The sequence below is a fragment of the Cyprinodon tularosa genome, unplaced genomic scaffold (assembly GCF_016077235.1).
Source record: "Cyprinodon tularosa strain WSP-4 unplaced genomic scaffold, ASM1607723v1 ctg665, whole genome shotgun sequence".
Lineage (NCBI taxonomy): Eukaryota > Metazoa > Chordata > Actinopteri > Cyprinodontiformes > Cyprinodontidae > Cyprinodon > Cyprinodon tularosa.
Window position 1 is genome coordinate 284,727 of NW_024039413.1, and position 15,471 is coordinate 300,197.

At 40.6% G+C, this 15,471-nt stretch overlaps 1 protein-coding gene across 3 annotated transcripts in view; it reads right to left on the bottom strand.

Moving 5' to 3' along the window:
• The window catches only part of LOC119771316 ((E3-independent) E2 ubiquitin-conjugating enzyme UBE2O), a 105,324-nt gene that overhangs the window by 76,425 nt on the left and 13,428 nt on the right, over positions 1–15,471 (bottom strand). The window lies entirely within an intron of this gene.

A 15,471-nucleotide genomic window follows, 5' to 3' on the forward strand; every position in this document is an offset into this window, starting at 1 on the left:
TATTTGAAAAGAACTGCAAATGTGAACAGACACACTCCTGGGTTGTTGCAGCATCTCTGATTCGTCACTGTAACCAGATCCCACCGCCTCCTGAACAGAAGAATAGGAGTGTGGGTGTGCATAGAGGACCCGATCGATCAGTCGCCGTGTTCCCTTGTAATCTGTTGAACGACAGACGACTTTCTGTTGTCTCCGCTGCTTTATGCCTCGGTACACACACTCTACCAAACACGTAAAGCGGCCCGTCCACAGCTTTGAGCAGACAGAACATCCAACACTCGCAGCTCTGCTTCATTAATATTCTTTCAGTGCATCATGCTGCAGTGCGCCTCTATAGTAACACATTTCCTCACCTTCACAGCCCCTCTTTAAGAGTCAAGAGCGGCCTGATAGAGAAATCATTAGGCCTCTGAACAATGTAGGCCGCAGCACTTCTTATTAACCTGTTAAAGAGACAACGATTTAGCTGGATTTAATCAAAGCCCTAAAAAGGCCGTTCAATATAGTCACCTGACATTATGACTAAATATTTAAGAAACCGCTGTAGTTCGGTTATCTCGTGTAAATAAAATGATCCGAGGTTAGAAATCAGCTTTAAAAACTTTTGTTCTTCACCATCTGACCTTTATTAACCCTTTTATGAATCAGGGAGGCCGAGTTCCTTGAGGAACCTGTTCAAAGACTTTACTTACTTTTATTTATTTACTCATTATTTAGGTAACACACACACACACGTCACTCTTATCTCCTTTTATTCTTATATCTTATTTGTTCTTACAATCTTATTTTTCTCTCTTCTATAAACGACTTCAATGCCAGAAAAAAATTTCCTCCAGCACATAACTGCAGGGTGCAAGATGCTGGCAGGGAAAGCTTACATGGAGCCATAACCAAGAGGCTACAATAGTGTACAGGAACATCAGTGCAGAGTATGGGCTGGAAACCCCAAGGTCACAGTGGGAAAAAATCCAAAGGTGGTAGAGAAAGACCGAGCCAAGATCCTGTGGGACTTCTAGATACAGACGGACCGGATAGTGATGGCAAACCAACCGGACATTGTGGTGGTGGACAAAAAGCAGAGGAAAGCTGTTGTGGTTGCCATAGCGATACCAAGTGACTGCAACATGAGGAACTAGAGAAATACCAGGGGCTCAGAGAAGAGCTGGAGAAAACCTGGAAGGTCAAGGCATCAGTGGAAGCCGTGGTCATTGAGGCCCTCGGTGCAGTGACCCTCAAACTGGAGGAGTGGAAATACATCAGACATCTCGGTCCAGAAGAGAGCAGTTCTACGAAAAGCAAAGATACTGGCAGAACCCTCAGGTTCCCAGGCCTGGGGTAGAGGATCCACTAAAATTCACAAAACTTCCTAGATCATGCATCCCTTCTTGTGTCTTGGTGTAACTTGATGTGAGGCAGCAAATGCAGAGTCGCATTACGTGTCCTGATAACTTGAGTAGAGGTGAGTATTGGCATGAGTGTTGCAATTCGATACCTGTCGCGATACTTGGGTCAGGATACGATATTATCACGATATTGCAGTATCACTATATATTGCCATATTTTCCCCAGCTATCAAAATCAAATGATGAGATAAAACAGCAAGTGCTGTATATTTTCATCAGAAAATATTGATTAGGTATTATTATCCATGTTGTTTGGGGTTTTCTTCCACTGTGATTGCCTCAAATATACAGATTTGGTGCTGCACGCACAGTTAAAGAGCTCCACAGCGCTTTCTGCCAGAGTGGTGGTGCAGAGGTAGCCCATTTTCCCAGCAATGTTTTATGTTACCTTTTTTTTTTTGAAAATCGATACTAAGAAGTGAAAGATTAATATTATATTGGGCAGCCGAATATCACGATATATCGCCAAAACGATTATTTCCCACACCCCTAAACTTGAGGATGAATAGAAGCTGGCTACCGATGACGACTTCATGTCAAGGTAGAAGACAATGAACGGCAGGTAAAGACGAGGTTAGATCCAGACAACAGAATGATAACCAAACAACTGTTTGCTCTGGCTCTGTGAAGGTTTGGAGAACCTGACAAAGGCATTTCTTGCAAGAGAATGTTCAAACTTATTTCATGTCCACAAATAGAAAAATAGCTCTTACTGAGGCAACTTCATTACATGCATTTAAACAGAAACTTCCAACACATACACACCCTCCCTTGGAACTATCCCACCCATACATAAAGAACTTTCTCACACACGAACATTTGGAGGGAAAACAACTTGAGTTCATCAGGGCCATCCCTGTTAGGTTAATATATTTTTCACTGGTCAGATGGATCTCCTCAAAACATCAGTCCTCCCCTTCATGCCATGAAGGAGGCTCTGTAACTCGTTCTCATCTCTCATGACCTTCGTTTGGAGCCTGTGAGGCTAAGAGCAGACATCAACATTTTTACGCCACAGCTCTTTAAACCAATCTAGTACAATAATGAGGGCAGCAAGGAAACAGTGGCCTCTGGCAGGTGGAAGCAGAACTACATCTTATCTTGTCTTTGAGATGAAGACTTGCCTGGCTGCCTCTCCATCCAAACTGATAGCACAGAAGGGCTCAGATTGATTACAGGAATCGATAGCAGCCAGGATTCGCCTCCACTTCCCAGCCTAATTTAGTCGAGTCGTTATTCAGGTGCAGCACAATGAGGAGAGACTGCAGCAAACTGCAGCCTGAAACCACGCCTGTTTGCTCAGATGGGTTTTTAACCATGCCCCCCCCCCCCCCATCATCCACTTTCTTCTTCAGAGTGTAAAGAAATCTGAGCCATGAAGACAAGAAAATAAGGCGGATCAAACAGACATTTTAAGGACACAAGCTGTATATATCCACACACCTCCCAATAATCAAGTTTATGGTGTCATCGTTAACCATCTGTGCTTTTCTTTTTTTCCTCCTGAATTAAAGATACTTTGGTATTTGTTCTCAATTAAGATCAAGGTGGAATAAGATTAGGCAGTTACTGATAGAGGATGCCAGTCCCATACTACAGTCTCTCTAATCCGACACCCCCCCCCCCCCCCCCCCCTCCCTGACTAGTTTGTCTAGGATCATTATACGGCCCAGGAAAGGGTTAACTTTTAGGGCATTGGCATGGGCGGTTCTAGACAGGGTCAACGGGGACCAGTGCCTCTGTAGATAATGTCCTGGCCCCCGTTATGGTCCTTTGGATCTATTTCTATTTTATTTTATTTTTATTATTATTCTGTTTAATTTTTTAAAAACAATAAGGTGATAGCTTCAGTGGGATTCAGATAGGATCCCAGTTTTCATCTGCTAAATGTTTGTTTTTTCAAAACAAATTTAAAAAAATACTCAAATTTTTACAGCTGAATTTATCAGTTTTTCTTGAGTTCTAATTCAGATTTTATAGAAAAAGGCAATTTAACTTAAATTTAGTCAAAATAAGTAATATTCCTAAATTATGAATGAATATTGACCTAATAATACATAGAATTGTAATGAAACCTAAACAGACCTTGAATAGAAACTTCACATCTTTCACAGCTATACTAATATATTTGAATCCCTTGGCCTGTTTTTTATTTCAAGCTTTTCTTTGCCCCCATGAAAATACGCTGGCCCCATGCTGCATTTGGTCTAGAACCAGCACTGGGGGCCTAGTAGTTAGGGCATAGGGCTTTGAATCCTGAGGTTGTGAGTTTGAAACCCACTCCCACAGACCTCCACTGTGGCTCTCTGAGCAAGAACCCTGATTGCTCCCCGGGCGCTGCACAGTAGCAGCCCAAGGCAGATAATTAATTTCTCTATTGTGAGATTCAATTCAGTTTATTTCTATAGCACCAATTCACAACACGTGTCATCTCAAGGCACTTTAAGCCAGGCGTACATTTTCAGTGCGATTATCCAGTTGTTCGAGAATATTTCGATCCTGCCCGACTTTCAACTTGATCTGGCGTGGTGTAGTGTACAGGGGGTAACGAGGGGTGATCAGCCTCTCACGACCACCTCCCCATCAGGAATCGTAACATTAAAAAAAATCATGTTTGATTTTCTCCCGACGTCGTGGGCAAATCGCTCAGTGCACATGCATAAACAAGGATTCTTCTGTAAACACAGCAGCCTGGCTGGGATGCAATGAGTGAAATGCAGTTCTGTCTGTAAATTGACAGACCATAGTAGCTACGTTTGCGCAGCCATGTCTTTTTTCCAAATACGTCGTCGCCTTTTCTTTTTAGGGCTTTCAGCAGTGGCGGCCGGCCCATAGGGGGCGCGGGGGCACCGCCCCCCCTGATAAGAAGAGAGAAACGTAAAATATATTTTTACAAATTAACTCATAAATGTCAGTTTTACTCTCTAGACTGTGTACCTATAAGCAAAACAAATTATATAAACTACATTTCCCTATCTACTGTCATTAATTTGTGGATTTCCACAGACAGACTCTTACCGTCTCTGTTCTGGGGGCGCTGACCAGACAGCCCCACATTTGCAGAGAATCTGTCAATCATGTACTATTGCTAGGTGAATTTAATGGCCAATCAGCGTCTCGGAACTTTATGGTCTTGGGGCGCTGAAAATACTGCGCTTAAACAGGCTTCTGAACCCAAGCGCAGGTGCAGACAATTAGAGGGAAGATGGCGAATGTAACGACCGAGATGCAGCTTCCACCAAATTCGGTGAGATCCTTATTTATCTACCCGTTTGCCAGAAGAACATCCCTGTTGTAGGATATGAAAATTTCATGTCATGGTTATTGTGACTGTGACGAATCCACCTCGTCACTTAAAACAACCTCTCTAACTTTGCGCGCCACACACACACATTCCTGTTATACTGTGCTTGTGAGGACCAATACACTCGCGCTGAGCCCAGTAGCTCCATGAACTTAAAACACACAAGCTGTTCCTGGTTACCTGCTGGCATATTGAGGGTGCACACTTAATATTTCAGTGGGGTTAGCCGTGTGTGTGTGTGTGGGTGTGTGGGGGGTGTGGGTGTGTACATGTTTATGCTATGGGGACTTGTCATCTTCCGTCTGGCTGCGTCTTTGCTGGGTTCAAACCCAGTTTGGTGTAATTGAATAAGTCAATGAATCTGTGTAAAAGAATTAAGTTGTAAAAATTATTTGTTTTTGTACATCAATTGTTTGTGGAGGTAATATATGGACAAAACTGATTCATGAGAAGAAATCAGAAATAAGAGAGCCTGATGTGAGGGGCTTAAACTATTTAATGAGGGCTGTGGGAAGAAAAGCAGCAATTTTTGTTTTCTGTTTCTTTGTTCCATTGCTGGTAACTGGAGGGAGGCTGAGGCCCAGAGGATCTTGTATATGTTTAGTTTCTTTTGCACCCTGTTTTGAGTTTTTGAGCACAATAAATCACCAACACCGGTAACCCGACTGAGACTGGATTCTTGGAGGCCAAAGAACCCCGTCACAGTGACCCAAATCATCACTGTTAGTTATTATATAGTAAATTCAATCATTACTGTTAAATTGTATGTATTGTCCAATTGTTTATTTGAATTCTTATTCCGGATTAGTTGGAGACATACACTAGGCTATATCAGCCCCACCAAAAATATTTTTCACCAGCCGCCACTGGCTTTCAGCACAAAATTGCACAATTGCCAAGGCAGCGTGTTTCACTCTAGTGAGCTTTATATTCCCCTTGTTTGGCTTCCAGATAGACGAGTCAGAGCAGCTCCATCTCACTGCGGAGCCGAGTCCGACCTGCTTTTTAGTCATACAGTGTGAGCAGGTAGATCGCATGAGAACGTTGGGTCGAACATAAACGTGAGCTGTGAACTCACACCGTGCGACTAAATCATGCAGTTTAGTCATACAGCAGCTGCGTGCAATGAATGAAAAAAAAAAAATCACAGTGTACGCCCGGCGTTGTAGTTTATCACATCATCCGGTCAGATTGATTCAAAGTTTTCTATCAAAGAAAAACCAGCTGATTGCTGATTATGTGTCGTCTTCTCAATTCAGAGGGTCCCCTGCCCGTCTTTGCCTAGGGCCCCAAATTTCCTAAATCCGCCCCTGTACAGAGCCATAATGGGGGTGGATAAACCTCAGCACCAAACTGAACCATTTTTGTGTTTGTCTCATTACAGCAGAACCAACATCATGCGACCCCCCTGCTGCTTTTTCACCAATATCCAATCAGAGAGGACGTCTTTCTGCCGGGGTTGATGTTGCCATAAATGTGAGTCAGAAATCTCGGAGGAATGCCTCTCAGCCTCCTGCAGTCCGACTGAAGCCTATTGATTGGACCGCACAGGAAGGATGCTGAGCTCTATTAAAGAGAGAGCAGGCACAAGGCCTTTTATCCTGCAAGTCCAAAGGGAAATGACGAGAGGACTAATGCAGAGACTGTCTATTACTGGGCAATCTCTTGACTGTAATAGGAGAAGGAAGCACAACCACTAGAAAACCTGACATCAAAAATAAGGAAAAATGCAGCAAATTCTGAAAGACACCAAAGCTCCAGGGATCAGAGGATAGAAAGAAGAACGATAAAATATAAATAGGCTGGATGAACACAATCAGGCGTCCGACATAGATGGAAATGAGACAAGCAATACATTTAAGGAACATGATTGTGACGATAGAAAGAGATAAGGTGATAGGGAGGGGTCGGAGGAGTCTGACGGGAAGAAGGCGAGCACAGATCGAGGTTAAGATGAGGCAGCTGCCTGTCCAACAAGTGGGAGATCACGACGGATCCCAGGAGGGAGACGGAGAGGGAGAGGAAAGAAGAAAAGCAAGAGCCAGAAATAGACAAGAGTGCAGCAAGTGCAGTAGATGGTAGTGACAGGAAGAGAGGTTTGGGAGGGGGTGCAACTGGGTAGGGCTCCCAAATGGGCAGGACTGATACTGCAGAGGTAAAAGGGAGCATCATAGGATGCAGGAATGAGGGCAAGTCGCTGCAGAATCTGGTGTGTTGGGAGGACCGGGATCCATTATCGAAGGAACTGGACAACTGAAGAGTGGAACGCTGAGTGGGGAGGAAGGTGCTGAATATGGACTGAGAGGGTTAGAGAGAGGGGATGAGTGGGGAAGGTACTAAATAAGGAAGCGGGGTAAAATGGAAACATAAGAGAAGGCATGAACATGGGAGGAGATGGAGAACATGGAATAAAGAAGCAGCACAACAATAAAACAGATAAAACAGTTTGAAAGGTGAACCAATGATGAAGAGGAGACATGTTGTGACATCATTCCAGATTTACAGTAAATAAGAGCTGCTAACATCACTCTATAGTAGGGATGCACGATATTGGGATTTTGGCCGATATCCGATATGCCGATATTTTAAAACTCATGTAGCCGATAACCGATATCGATACCGATGTTAAAGCTGGACAAAAATAAGTCGTCATTGAAAATAGCAGTTTTGTTATCCATTTCTGACACTTTATACTCAAATATATTTTCATATGCTGATATCAAATAGATTTTTAAAAACGCGGTATCGATCTATTTTACTTTCAAAATCTCGTGAAATTTCATCGTTCTGTAACAAACTCTCGTGATATTTTGCAAATTCTTGTGAGATTTTGTTAGTAAAATAGATCGATACCGCGTCAATATATCGACATAAAAATATGGCAAAATTTTGTGAATTTTCGGGGGATTTCGTAGCATAACGATGACATATAGCAATATTTCATTAGTAAAAGAGATTGATATGGTGTTTTTAAATGGCAATATATCAGCATAGGAAGATATTGGGATATTTTAATGGATCAATATTTTTTCCCTCGTCTTTAGAAGTTTTTAAGTCTGTAAAAAAGAAGTTTTTGAGGAAGAAGAAGAAGTAGTAGTAGTAGTTTTTTTTTTAGACTTTAGAAACTCAGAAGCTGATCAAATATCGAGTTAAATATCGGTGGGGTGGCCGATGTCCGATATTCCGTTTTAAGGCCGATACCGATAGGGGGCCGATTATATCGTGCATCCCTACTCTATAGCAGATAATACAGGCTGAACTAGAGAGAATTTACCAGAAGGCTTATTCTACGTTCAGACCGCACGCAGCAGAAGCAGCAAAAACGCACATGCCGCTTCATTTTTGATGAGTTTAGACAAGTTTAGTTCCGACGTGTGGCTTTAGCATCTTTGCTACATGGTCGAAAAGTGGGTCTGATACAGGTTGGCCGGAGCTACCCTTTCCTTTCTTTGCCTGTAACAATTGCGCATAAAATCGAGAGAGTCGCTGGGCTTAGGGCTGAAACGATTCATCGAGTAACTCGAGTAACTCGATTACAAAAAATCCTCGAGGAAATTTATCTGCCTCGAAGCTTCGCTAAATTTATTGTATTGTAATAAGCAATGCTGTTAAATACGCAGCACACTGGTCTAGCCGGAGGGTTTTTGTGTTGCACAACGCTACCACTTCCGTTAGCGCCTGGAGCGCTTGTGCTAAGTTTGTAGCTATGGAGGGAACCGGAGAATGCTCAGAAGGAGAACCCCGAAAGCGACAAAAAATGTCAAAAGTTTGGGAACATTTTAGGCTAAACAGAAAGGACAACACAGCGCAATGCATCCACTGCAAAGCAGAATTGGCGTACCACAACAGCACAACATCAATGTTGCAGCATCTGAAGAGAAAACACCCGCTACATGCATCCAACTCGTACACGGTTGCTAACAGGTAACGTTTATGTTCTCTTTGCTAACTACGTTGTGTGATAATCTGCCATGTTATAGATGATAAATTGAGGCACATTATTTTGCTAACGTTACATCTAAACATAGCGGTTACTTAACCGGGTGTAGTGTAAATTGTATGTGAGGGTGGAACTGAGAGAAATTATGCAGGACTTAATGTAAGTTTGATAATAAAAATATGCAGCAACAGATTACAGGCATAAGCTGAAAAGCATTTATTTATTGGTGTCTTTCCATCCTGAAAAGTTACAGTCTTTTCTTCTCGCTACTGTTATGTATGAATTAGAAATTTTTGATTAATATTTTTTGTAGTAATTCTATATTTGTTTATACCTAAGCAATCAAGAATAAATAATAGCATCGTCTTAATAAAAATAGCAACATTTTTGCATTTTATCATGACTAGTTAAGGCTGCAGAACTCTGTACAAACTCAAACCTTTACATTTTGAGTAAGTTTATTTTTTTCCTAACATATAGATTACATTCTGTTTTCCAATACATAAAAAAACATTTCACTGCATTTAGATTTTTCTGTGATGGTTAAAAATAATGCTTTTAATTAAAGCATCCTCAAAACTCACACATAAATGATAAATGTTTACTTAGTTCTTTTACGTGTATGTGTATTACTCACTGAAGATAAATACATAAACTAAAAGTTGGAGTATAGACATTTTTATAAGCATATTTGTGAGCCAGCCACTTTATTATTTGAATATCATTTAATATCTTATAACTTTTCTTCAGGTTAAAGCAAACTACTGTTACAAGTAAACTTTCTAAACTACAAACATTTAACTGTTAGGGATGCTCAAAAAGGAGATATTGGACTGATCTGGACTAACTGGTGTTATTGCAGATTTGCCAATAGTTTATTTTATAAATTTTTTTTATCCGATTACTCGATTAATCGTAGGAATAATCGATAGATTACTCGATTACTAAAATATTCGTTTACAACAGCCCTAGCTGGGCTTATTATAATGAATAATGCTACGTTCAGACTGCAAGTAATGGAAGCTGCTTCAGTTTGATGCGTCCACCAAAGTGCGTCCAGATGCTTCTGCTGCTCCTGTGCTCAACGGCAGAAAGCGGCTTCGCTATATTTGCGGTTACAAGTGGGTAAAAAGTAATTTGAATATGTTTTTAAGTGAGAAAGTTCACCTGAAAACATCGTCTGTTCAGTCAGTTCATCCAGATTATCATCCTGCTTTCAAATATTATTCCAGACCCCCATATTATCCCAGACCCCCATACACTGGCGGTGTTAAAATCCCGATCAACAACAGCCTCTGGCCCAGTCGCCTCTTCGCGGTTTTCCGCTACGGTTTGCAGCGGCTGGAAGACGTTTTTCACGTACATAATCCAAACTGAAGGAACCAGAATAATAAAATATAACATACGTAACAGTTTCAGAGGAGTGATCATAGCACTCTGCATCAGCAGTGCTGTGTCTGTCTGCCTGCCAGCTCCCAGATCAGCTTCTCTGATTGGTTAATCTGGCGCCTCGAGCAGCAAAAGTTCAATTTTTCCAACTCCAGCAGCTGCTCCTTCTGAAGGACTTTTGGCGCCTCAGTTGCTCAGACATGCTGCGGGACCTTTGGCTGCGACTTGATGCACGTCAACCATTGACTTTGCATGTAAGCTAGCCACTTCTGCTGCCTCTGCAACGTGGCTTTAGGCTACGTTCAGACCACAGGCCTTGACGTTAAATTCAGATTTTTTTGTGAAATCCGATTTTTTTTTTTTTTTTGCGTTGCCGTTCACATTTCCAAATATATGTGACTTGTATGTGATCTCCTCTGTGAACTGCAGTCATACAACGCAAGTGTCCCGCGTGCGCAGTAGAGGACGCAATGACATCACAGGCCAGCATGCTCTGTGTTTACGGAAGTAAAGTTGGATGGATGCGGAAGAGCGTCTAGCGATCTTTCCATAAAAACACAATCTTCTCAAGATGGTTAAACATAAATAAATGCTGCTCTCTGCATCATCATCAACCATGTTTGTTCTTTTTCTTTCTGCTTCTTCATAGCAAGACCCAGAATAGTGACCTATGTCGGGTACTAATGGCATTCAGGACGGATTAATGCGACCTGGCCGTTCACACACAGGTCGCATTTGTAAATATCAGATTCGTATCGGGTTCAGGACCACAGAGCCAAGCGGTCCTGGGTCGCACTGGAAAAAATTGGATCTGTGTTGTTCAGACTGCCATGAAAAGATCAGATCCAGGTCGCATGTGGGCAAAAAAAAAAAAAAAAAAAAAAAAACGGATTTGGGCCACTTCAGGCTGCATTGTGAACGTAGCCTTAGTCATCACTAGCTGCAGTGCGTGCTGCTCTGAGGTATGCTGTAACAACACTGCAAACATAGAATATATATAAAATAATTGAATTTCCAAGTATGATATTAAGCAAAAAAAAAAGACTAAATGCTTAATCGGCATCATTCATCATATATCTGATCCAGCTAGTTAGTCAATATTAGAGCAAATATCTAATGCAGGCGTCGGATCAGTGCATCTCTAATTACAAGGACTAATGGCTCGAATAAGCTGTTACGGCTTTTTTTAATTCATAAATAGATATTTTAAAATTCTGTGCATAGCATTAATTTTATATTTATGCACATTTGAAACCATTATGTCAATTTTTATATCCATTTATCAATGCAGGTTGGCCAGAAGTCTAAGCTAAGTCATGGCAGGTTGATTGCAAACTTAGAAGAGTTTGCTAAATAGAAGAACTGCTGATTCTGATAATCCGGTTGGTGTGGACATTTTCACAACCTAATGCCAGACATTCATCTGACGAAGCAGAGAGCATCACCATGTTTGATGGGTGTGGATGTAATAACAGCTTTAGATGGATCAAACCTCAGTGGTGTAGGGTGACTAAATCTGTAATGTGATTACAGTTAATGATGGTGCTAAGCTCTGCAACAATGGAAATGGGAACTGAACACAGCATAGAGGCATTGCTAAAAAAAAATAAAACGATTGAAGCTTTACATATTTCTCCTATTTTTACTTTTGGTCACACCGTTTTAGATCAGACAACCAGAGTAAATACAGCAAGCAGGCTACAAATTATTTTAGTAATGCATAGACTTTTGAATAAATATAAATGAATAGAGTTTTTGTTTTGTTTTAGTTTTTTGCAACCGGATGCTTTCAAAATGGTAAAAGCTCATTTTTGCAGGATCAGGCCTAACGTCACAGTAGCTCGTTTCGGAGGGTAGATGGACTCTCCGCTCACTGTCAACACTGGTGAAAAAGTAAGACGCTTTGTTGCTGAAGTTCTGGCAAGAAAAGGTCCCACAAACATCCAAATAGTACAGGGCCCCCTAGGGGACATGGGGGATTTTTTTTTCCTTTTGCGTTCCCTCGGAAAATTTTGCGTTACCTCACAAAACCTTTTGCGAAAGTTTCGCGTTCCCACGCAAAACCTTTTGCGTGAGAACGCAAAACCTTACTTCGGTCAAGTTAGAAAGATATTCACAGATTCTGACTTCCCGGATCAATAACTCTCGTTGTTTAAACACAAATGGCGCCTCTTTCATGTCCCGATAGCACAGACTACGTATTACAAGAATCAAAAAGCGTTATTTTCGAGAAAAACAAGCTGTTCTCCGAGCTGGATGTATTACATTGATCTCTATGCACAGACAGCGGGCAGGCCAGTGGTTAGGGACCGTCTGCAAATGGTAAAACAACAGCAAAACGTTGCAAATAAAAATCAATAACTCCACTACCATAAAGTGCAGAGACTCCAAAATCACCACACACACCAAGGGGCTCTTGGTGATCGCAATACAACAGCTGGTTTGGAAAAATGCACCGTTACTTTTTTTTTTTTTTTTTTTTATTAAGCATCAATATCATCCTATTTTACTTCATAAAGAACTCCCATCTGCCTAGCATCTCTGTGTATTTCATTCACAAAAAGTTATAAAAAGGTGTATTTTTTCCAAAACAGCTGTTGTAGTATGATCAGAAGTTCCTTGGTTTGTGTGGCGATTTTTGAGTGTATGCACTGTATAAACACAGAGCTATTGGTCAAAACAGGATGATATTAATGTTTAATAACAATAAAAAATCTAAAAAATAAGCAAAGTTGTCTTTTTCCAAAACAGCTGTTGTAGTATGATCATCAGAAGTTCCTTGGTTTTTGTGGCGATTTTGGAGTCTCTGCACTGTACAGTCTTAGAGTTATTGATCAGAATAGGATGATATTAATGCTTAATAATAACAAAATGCTTAAAAATAAGGTGTATTTTTCCAAACCAGCTGTTGTAGTGCGATCACCAAGAGCCCCTTGATGTGTGTGGTTGTTTTGGAGTCTCTGCGCTTTATGGCAGTGGAGTTATTGATTTTTATTTGCAATGTTTTGCTGTTGTTTTACCATTTGCAGAAGTCCGAATCTGTGAATATCTTTCTAATTTGCAAAAGGGAACGCAAAACTTTCGCAAAAGGTTTTGCGAGGTAACGCAATACTTTCGCGAGGGAACGCAAAAGAAAAAAAAATTTCCCATTTCCCATAGGGGGCTCCGTAAAATAGAGACAGACCATGCTGGGGAAGGTTCTCAGTCATCCAGGTCATAATCATTACTAAAAAAAAAACAATCCACTGGACTTTGTTTCCAAGTTTGAAGACGTTTCTCTTCCCATCCAGGAAGCTTTTTCAATTCAATATGTCAGAAATAGCGTTGAGTTCCAGGTTTTATACAGGAGCCCAACAAAGGCTGACGGTTGTAGGGAAAGAAACAAGGGGAAATAAAATGTTAAACTGGTTTTGGTTGCCTTTAAGAAATAACAGGAAAGTGTTGAGTAAAGTGTAAAACTGAGAAAAAGCAGAGGGTTTATATTTTACACAAGTTAATCCACTTTCTAAAAGTGCTGAATCCAAAACAAGTAGTTTCAGATGTTAATATTCGGCGTGTTTCAGATCACACCTTCACCTCAACAACTTCCTCACCTCCAGTGACTCCTGCGTCATCCTGGCTCAGCATCTGATCAACTAACTGAAGGACAAGACGGAGGGTGCAGTGCATAATGAGGGCGATACAAACAGGAGGATAAAACTGGTGCGACTAAGTCGAAAAAGGAGGACAAAAGGAGAGCAGAGTTTTACTGTTCCTTCATGTCTGCCTGCACTCATTAGCACTCAATGTTGGGTATGTTTTAGTTCAGTCCTGCAGGTCCAGCAGTAAGAGAATTAGGGGATTCTGATTGGCTGCTTTCATAAGCCACCGTAATAACAACACAAAAAACATAACTGAGGATCACTTTAGAAGAACGGTAACCATTAAGTGAGAATAGATCATTTAGGAGCGTTTACCTGAGTTACACTGGAGATAAACGCACATGCCGACTGAAACGGACCTCAAACAAACCTTGATATGCAAATACTGTGACATTCTGCACATGTGTACATCAGTTTACTCATATCACAAGCTTAAAAACAGAGTTGGTCAGTAAAAGATACAACAATCAGGGGCGGAGCTAGATGGGGGGCCATGGCCACCCCAACCATTTTTATCCTTCTAATAAGATGGTTTTTCATACATTAACAATTACATGACAACAAAAACACTGATTAATTCTGACATCAATATACTAACATTAAAGATGATAAGTACAGAAATCATGCTCTTTTCAGAACTAGATTTTGTGCTATATGGTTTAATAATGCGTCTCTGCAAGTCATCTAGAAATCTTCAGTGAAATCATAGATAAATGACTATTTTAATAAGAACTTCATCAATTTATGTAGATATTAGTACTTGTTAATATTAATTTTATGCAGAATGATTATTGATAAAAGTAGCTAGAAAATGTTCACTGTGCCTTTTATCTAAACGGATGTTTAAATATATGCGTCCATTTATTAGTAAAGGCTGTAGGAAAGTATAGTTTGTCCTTATTTAGAAAAAAAAATGAATGTTGTGCTCGTTAATTTTTCTATTGGAACCGTGTAGAATGACCCTGAGGTTCTGGGGCCAATCTGCTTCCAGCCACCCCCCCCAGTGTACATTGGTTATTGCCTGGACACCCTTATAAACCTTTACGGCCTCTGATGACAGTATAGCAGGACACATACTGGCAGGTTTCCCATCTTGACGCTTCTAAAGCTAAACAACAAAGGCTCACAACGGCCATTTTGTAGTGACGAAATTAATTATTTTCATTATGTTTTTACACGGTTTAAAGTTTTCCAGATGTAACGTGTGACAGAAGGGCCCACTGCTTCTGTTTCAGACACACTTTAGTCTTGTCCACATTCTTTTCTAACTAAACTTTGCTTTAAACTGTTGTGTGCTTGGAAAAATATAAATTGTAATGTTAAAAAAACAAAAAAAAACTTGACAGTTTAAAAACTTACACTACTACTACTCACCAATTTAACATGTTTAGCTCTATAACATTTAAATGCACCACTCCAATGTCTAAGAGAAAAATTTAATGAACATTTTTTAATGTATGACCTGCATCACTGTACAGAAGACTGCCATATGATAGAAATATTTACACTGTGTGCATACAATTATTTTCCTAATCCCTGACTGATCATTTTTAATCTAGCGTGTATTATAGTATAGATTAATTCATCATCCAGCTGCTGCTCTGCAGAATTCTCTCCCCAAGGAGAGAAAAATCACGCCATCTAGCGGAAAATCACGCTGCTTTTTCAAATCACGCAAGAATGTGTACAAAACAACAAAGATGGCGCCGGCAACGCTTGTGGGTCGTTTTCAGCGAATGTCTGTGATTTTAAAGTAATTTGGAGTGATAAATAATTTTCTTTTGCGATCATTGC